Genomic DNA, 7,500 nt, shown 5'->3' on the forward strand with positions numbered 1-7,500 from the left:
ATATATATGTGACCTATATTATAGCTCAGTGGCATGGCTATCCAGGCCTCTATTTCACACGCGATTGTTATCTAACGACGACTTTGCGCTTTCACGCACACCCTCTGATAATCAAATCTCTGATGATCTCTGATGATCTGATGATCTCTGATAAGGAATCACGGAAATCCTTCCCATCTTCACTGCCTGACGTTCGCTGTGCATTTTACGAGTCAACACCCATTCGGGAGACACGCGTACGGGGACCGTGTCCTTTGGAGGGCACGAGGACAGTTGCTCCCACTAAATCATGTAGAAGTAAATTCAATAAAGGCATCATAAATATAAATGAGCCTAAAATGAGTGTAAATCATCGTGTGTAGTCGTCCGTGAACTTGTTGCTTCAAACCCATCCTCGCCACACTATATGCACGTGGACTGAGACCTGCACCTCTCCGTCGTCATTACTCGTGTGAGTAACGACATGTTACTTCTCTCCTATAAGCGTTTAATCACGCTACGGCTCTGAACTACCGAGGTTAGAATGTCAAGAGCGAGTTCACTATCAGTTCTCTAAAATTCTCGGGTACGATATCTACTGTGAACCTGACCGATCTTTTAGATGCGCATCTTTGTCGCTGATGCATGCATCAGCGCTTAAATCTTGTTGGCTTTACATGAGAGAGGGAGAGAGAGATGGGAGAGGAAGGAAGGGAGAGAAAGTTGGCGAGAGAGGTACACAAAGAGAGGAAGAGAGACCGCAAAAAGAGTGCGACTGAGAGAGAGGGAGAGAAAACGCGCGAGTTAGATATGGGGTGCTTGCATGTTTCGATTTGCAAGTAGAGCCAACTACTTGAAATGCAGAATAGCGCATCAAAACAATATATATATATATATATATATATATATGTATATATATCGCTATTAAAGGCGTTCCTTGACATTTACATCACTAGTAATACACGTGCACTTCTGCGATGTGTGCACCCAGTGATGTGTGCACTCAGCGCCATCTGTAGTCAGATAAATAAACTTAATAAACGTTACTCGCCGAATGCGCTCAGGTAAAACATCGCTAAAATTCCAGCTGTAAAACTGATATAGATGTAACTACTAACTAGAGCGCTTACATGCGTTTTTTCGTCCATTCTCAATAAAAATGATAATCTTCCGTGTAATATTGCCTCTGTTTAGCGAGGCCTCTATAACTCAGCAATATTTCTTACCCCAGGTTCAACCCGCTTTGTAGGCAAAATATGAGTACTGCTCTTTTAGTATCCATCTTCTTACAAAACTTCTTTCGAAAACATCCTCGCCTATGCGTGCCTTGAAACATATTGGCAACTATTTCTACTAAAGATATATAATTCGTTTTGCTCGCAAAACGATTCGCGTGCTGTTCGTGTGATTTAACTCGCGACACAACCGCCCCCCCCCCTACCCTCCTGCCTTTTGTGCATTGACGAACATGTACGCGAAATTATCCAAATTTTCACACATAATTTTAGTTGTTTTCGAGCAATTTATGCCGCATTAGCAATGTTTGGATGCGTCTTACTGTACGATACGACCCTGATACGACGTCTGTGTGTGCATCGTATTTTGCATAGATTTTATTTGAGAATGAGATTCCAGTTGAGAATACACTGCGTTCGAGTGTACGCTACTCCTTCCGCGTTATACACTCACTATGTACTGTACGCGCGCGTGCGCGCATACGCGTGTGCGTACGTGCGTGAGCGTCCGTACATATTTATCGTAGTCGTTTATCGTCGGTCCGTGTGATGTTGGACGTTTTAACGCAGTGTTTTGTTCTGCTTTGGAGACAGCACACAGAAACGGCGTATGACTACCAACCAACCCTGTAGCTTTGTTTGTATAGCCTGAAACCATGCGGGCCATGGATACGGTGGCGGCAGTCAGATAAACATACCACATAAATAATGCTAGAGGTAGCTAGAGAAATATGATAACCTCGATACGAGTGCCTATACGTATGTAATGATGTGTATGTGTGTATAGGTATGTAATGACGTGTACATATGCCTAGGCGACGTTATTGTGTACTCTGATGGTTGGATTGGGGGAGAAATGGCGATGCACATTTTTTTAATTTTACTTATTTTTTATTCTTCGCATCTCTATGCAATACGCAGTGAGTCGCATGCGAGTATCTTGTGAGGCTTACGGCCGGGCCGCGAATTTTTTTTTCCTACACGTTATATCAATTGGGCTCTTCTGATTGGCTGCTTTGATTTAACCACACCCTAGATAGTGTTGGGATACCATAGATAGTATATAAGCCGATTCGGTTTATAGTTAGTGTTAGGGTTCGGGTTCGGGTTCGGGTTGGTGTTAGGATTTTTGCATCATTCCTTGATATACGAAAAGTCTGATGCGGAAGTTGATATGCGTATATCAAGCCCAATAGATATAACGTGTAGGAAAAAAAAATTCGCGGCCGGGCCACATTATGGCGGCTAGAGGTGACGTGTATATTTTAGAACTTCGGAACGTAGAAAGCGCATTTCTAATTACTACACATCTCGATGCATTACGCAATGAATCATAGAACGACCTGTGCATGAGAGTAGCACGTAGATTCAGATTCAGATTCATTTTATTTTGCACTTTTCATTCATTTGTACAGATTATTTCAGATAGAAGTAAAAAGGGAAAGAAATAAATAATATTATAGAATCGATAGGTTTAAGATAAATGTGCGTAGTGGTCAAAGTAGCCATAAGCTTTCGAGTTGACCACTGCCATAGGTAATAAAATGTCTGAGGGAAAGTACAATTAAACTAAATATAGGAAATAAGAGGGGAACAAATATATACATACATACATATATGGAACAGTATCTAGAACAAAAAATACAATTGATGTAATAAGTAACAAGAACAAAAAAGCAATTATAATATAATACATAACTAATTTCTAATGGTCCTAAATAACATACACTAATTTAATTTAATTGAACATTTCTGGCTGTCTACGTACAAAAAAAATATACATATATACATATATAGAACAGTAGAACAAAAAATACAATTGATGTAATAAGTAATAAGTAACAAGAATAAGAAAGCAATTATATATTAATATATAACTAATTCTCTAATGATCCTAAATAACATGCACTAATTAATTTAATTAATCATTACTGGTGTCTAGAAGGAATAGCTTATAATCATGTTTAAATTTACTGTGAGGCGAGGTTTTAATTTCAAGAGGAATTGTTTCCCATATCCTTGAGGCCAGAGACTTAAATCGAGATAAACCATAGTTAGTCCTGGCGGCAGGTCTGTGTAGATTACCCTTGAGGCATACCATAGTGTTGTAATTATGTATTTGTAAAGCAGAAGAATTAGATCAATAAGGTGCAGGAATATCCGGTTTTTTAGCATACTTGATTTTGTGTACAAGAGTTGAGATTTTGAGTTTAAAAACATTATCAAGATTTAGAATGTCTAGAAGGTTGTAGTATGGGGTAGCACTTTCTTTCTTTTTTCAGCAAAGAAGATGGAACGCATACATTTATTCTGTTTTGTTTTGATTTTTTGTAATCGAGTTTGGTAGGCAGTCCCCCAGCTCATTAGGCCATAATTAATATATGGGTATAAGAGGGTATACTAAAGTTGTCTAAGAGTGTTAATAGAAACATATTGTCTAAGTTTGTTTAGAATACCTATATTTTTTGCCAGTTTGTTATTAACATGTTTTATCTGTGCATCTCATTGTAAATGGTCATCAATAAAAACACCCACATATTTTATCTGTGTTCCTTTTTCTATGTTACATGTAGTTATTGAAATAATAGGCTTTTTCCTAGGGAAAGTAATGAGCATGTATTTTGTCTTCTTAAAGTTAATTGAAAGTTTGTTCACAGCACAGTATTCTAAGACATTTGCAAGTTCATCGTTTATAACTTTTTCTAATTCATTTAAATCTTTTGAGGAATAAAAAATATTGGTATCATCTGCAAATATTTTAAAGAATAATTTATTGGAGGAATTTGGGAGGTCATTTATATATAAGAGGAATAGGATCGAGGGGCCCTAGAGTGGATCCTTGTGGTATGCCGCATGTTACATTTCTTAAACTAGATTCTGTATTGTCTATTTTGACATATTGTTTTCGATCGTTTAAATAATTAGTAAACCATGCATGGGGTAATCCTCGAATTCCATATTTATGCATTTTTGCTAAGAGTATTTGATGATTTATTGTGTCGAATGCTTTAGAGAAATCTAGGAAAATTCCACAAGTTATTTTGCTTCCATCCAATGCTGATTTTAGATTTTCTATTGTTTCAAGAATTGCATATTCAGTTGAATAGCCTTTTCTGAATCCAAATTGATGATCGTACAGTATTTGGTGGTTTTCTAGGAAAAGTATAAACTGATCATGGACTATTTTTTCAAGGATTTTACTAAAGGCAGATATAATAGATATAGGTCTATAATTTCCGGGGTCAGTAGCAATTCCATTTTTAAATACTGGAGTTATTCTTCATATTTAAAAAATATCTGGTACTATTTTTGTCATGATTGATTCATTATATATTTTAGTAAAAGGAATTGATAGGTCGGCACTTGCCAGTTTAATAAATTTATTAGGTGTGCCAATATAGGCCTTGCCTTCATTCAAGTTAGCAAAAAGAGTAAAAACTTGAGATTCCGTCACTGGGGACATGAAAAAGCTAGAAGAGGGAGACTTATTTATATACTGGGTAGGTTCCTTTGTTGTTTGGTCGCATTTAAACTTACCTGCCAGGTTTGGGCCTACATTAGCAAAAAAAATGTTAAATTGATCAGCTATATCAGCAGTATTAGTATATGTCTTGTTGTCACAGATAATTTTGGTAGGGAGGGACTGTCCCTTAGTTTTCCGTTTTATAATATTACCTATAAGCTTCCAAGTGGATTTGAGGTTATCCTTATGCTTTGAAAATTGTGAACTATAATAGCCAGTCTTACTTTTATTTTTTAGATGTGTTAGTGTGTTTGCATACTTTTTGTACGTCTGTATTTTTTCAGGGTTTTTACTAAGGAAATGTGTACGATACATTTTTTGTTTTCTTTTAATAGATTTCAGAATTCCACCTGTAATCCATGGTCTATTTAATTGTTTTTGTTTACTCCGAGTGGCCTGTTTTATAGGGGCATGATTATTAATAATGTTGTTTATAGTATGAATTGCTTCATTGGTTTTCTCATTCAGGCTTTTTGTAGGTAATAAGATTTCTTCCCAGTCTATAAGGTTTATGTCATTTAGAAATTGTTCATTATTGAATTTAGAATAATCTCTATAAAATTGCTTACTCGTAGTTTTGCTTATTTGTGTTTTAACAATACAGAACACTGGTAAGTGGTCAGATAGATCAACAGTAAGTATTCCTGGTATAATGTTGGAGGTAGGTGTATTTGTATAAATATGGTCAATCAGGGTTGAGGTATGATCCGTTATTCTGGTAGGTTTGGTTATAATAGGTAGGAGACTGTTGGTGTAAAGCATATCAAGATACTCTTCTGTTGGGGAGTGCATATTGATCTTTAAAAAGTCAATGTTCATATCTCCGAAAATATAAATTTGATAGTTAGGGTTTAGTACGGTAATTATATTATTAAATTGGGCAGTGAATTCAGTGAGGTCATAGGTGGGGTGCCTGTATATACAACCAACAATAATGGGTTTTTTGTTTTTACCATTTTCAATTTGGGACCAGCACGATTCATTACGTAACTTTATTGCATTGCCTTCTTTTGGTGTTGTGTGATGGACACAGAAATGGATATAAACATAGGTATAGATATAGACATAAGCGTAGACATAGACATAGACATAGACATAGACATAGACATAGACATAGACATAGACATAGACATAGACATAGACATAGACATAGACATAGACATAGACATGAACATAGTCATAGACATAGACATGAACATGAACATAGACATAGACATAGACATAGACATAGACATAGACATAGACATAGACATAGACATAGACATAGACATGGATATGGACATAGACACTGTCATAAACGTAAACAGTAAAGGTGCATCTATGTTTTTATTATGATCCTTCCCCTGTTTTCCTCTCCATTTAACACAGTCGATCACCATTTGTCCTTCATCTCGACTCCTCTGCCTCACGTGGTCCACGCGACGTCTGGTTGTCCGCGCGCTCATGCATATCGCGTTCAATAAATTCATAATGAACCGCGGGTTGTAACTAGGCGCCCGACGGGTCGATCTTCGCGCCACGTACGCGTTCACACCTGTGCACGCCCCTCTCTCCGCCTTCTAAATTCGTCACGAGTAGCTGGCGCGGTTAGCAACGTTCATGTTGTGATAAACAAGCACGGGGCAGACACTGAACACCACAAGCAGTCCGACGCAGCAAGCCATTTCGGAACTTGCCTTTGTTAAGTGAGGACGGGTAGTTTAATCTTGGTCGTTCTTTCGATTGTCGACTTCATACATAGATAGACAGGATAGCGAATCGAGCGGTAAGTTTGTTTCAAAGTTCACACTGTAGGGTTTGCCGATTATATTAATGGCGATTATTATCAACCAGCGCAGTACGTGTGTTTACTGTTACGTTCCACGAAGACTGCTATTGTTCATAAAAATGGTTATCAAGTTATTTGTCCGATTCTGGTAGGTGTGTAGTGGTAGAATGTGGATCCGAACGTTTTAGTCTGCACTCCGCGCTGAAAAAACCATGATATTTATGCTCCTGCTGCATGTAGAAAACACGAGCAGGATATGATGAGTTTATTGTGTATCGAAAGAAATCTACCTCCGATCCACGTGCCTGTTGTGTGTAGAAAACACTATTAGGAAATCACGTGTGTATTGTGCATCGAAAGAAGAAACATCTACCAGCGATTCATTTGCCTACTGCGTGTATAAAAAGCTATGCCCAGAAATCACGTAAAAATGGTGTATTGCAAAAATATCTGCCAGGAAATTACGTGCCTCCTGTCTACTACTACTACCATGAATTATAATAGGATTTGTGGGACACAGTGTTATTAATAACCCATAATAGCATTATGCCCTACTATATGAAGATAGATGAAGTTAAGTAGGAAAACCGTCGAAACAGCAGTAGCGTAATAAATGCATGTTTAATTTACGTTTAGCTTCACTGTAATTCCTGGCACTGTACCAAAGCTCTGTGGTTATATGTATAAAATATAAGTCAATAATAACTCTCTACTGGTGATTTAAAGGAGATGCGGGAATCACTAACTATTGATGTTGACATGTGTAAACAAAATCTACTTTGAATATACGTGTAATATATTTAACCAATTGCACAATTATATTTGTAATACTTTTGGTGCATATATTGGTGAAAAAAATGACGCTTGTGTTCTAATATATGTAAATCTTACTGTATACACTTGTGGTTATGCAAGGAGCACCGGTAAGTGTCAGAACAGCTAGCGTGAAAATATGAGAACGGTTTGGAAACAATAGATGCCATTACTTTAAACGG

General features: G+C 37.2%; 1 protein-coding gene across 3 annotated transcripts in view; it reads left to right on the forward strand.

Annotated features, from left to right (window-relative positions):
* Positions 1-7,500, forward strand: part of LOC106808915 (CD151 antigen-like) — a 66,365-nt gene that overhangs the window by 42,994 nt on the left and 15,871 nt on the right. The window contains exon 1 of one of the 3 annotated variants that reach the window (XM_014811829.1): positions 6,263-6,502. The exons of the other annotated variants lie outside the window; for them this stretch is intronic. The gene's annotated coding sequence lies outside the window, so the exon portion shown is untranslated. Of the gene's footprint in view, positions 1-6,262; positions 6,503-7,500 lie in introns of those variants that run through there. 3 annotated transcript variants of the gene reach the window in all.

This window comes from Priapulus caudatus, unplaced genomic scaffold (assembly GCF_000485595.1).
Source record: "Priapulus caudatus unplaced genomic scaffold, Priapulus_caudatus-5.0.1 Scaffold313, whole genome shotgun sequence".
Classification (NCBI taxonomy): domain Eukaryota; kingdom Metazoa; phylum Priapulida; class Priapulimorpha; order Priapulimorphida; family Priapulidae; genus Priapulus; species Priapulus caudatus.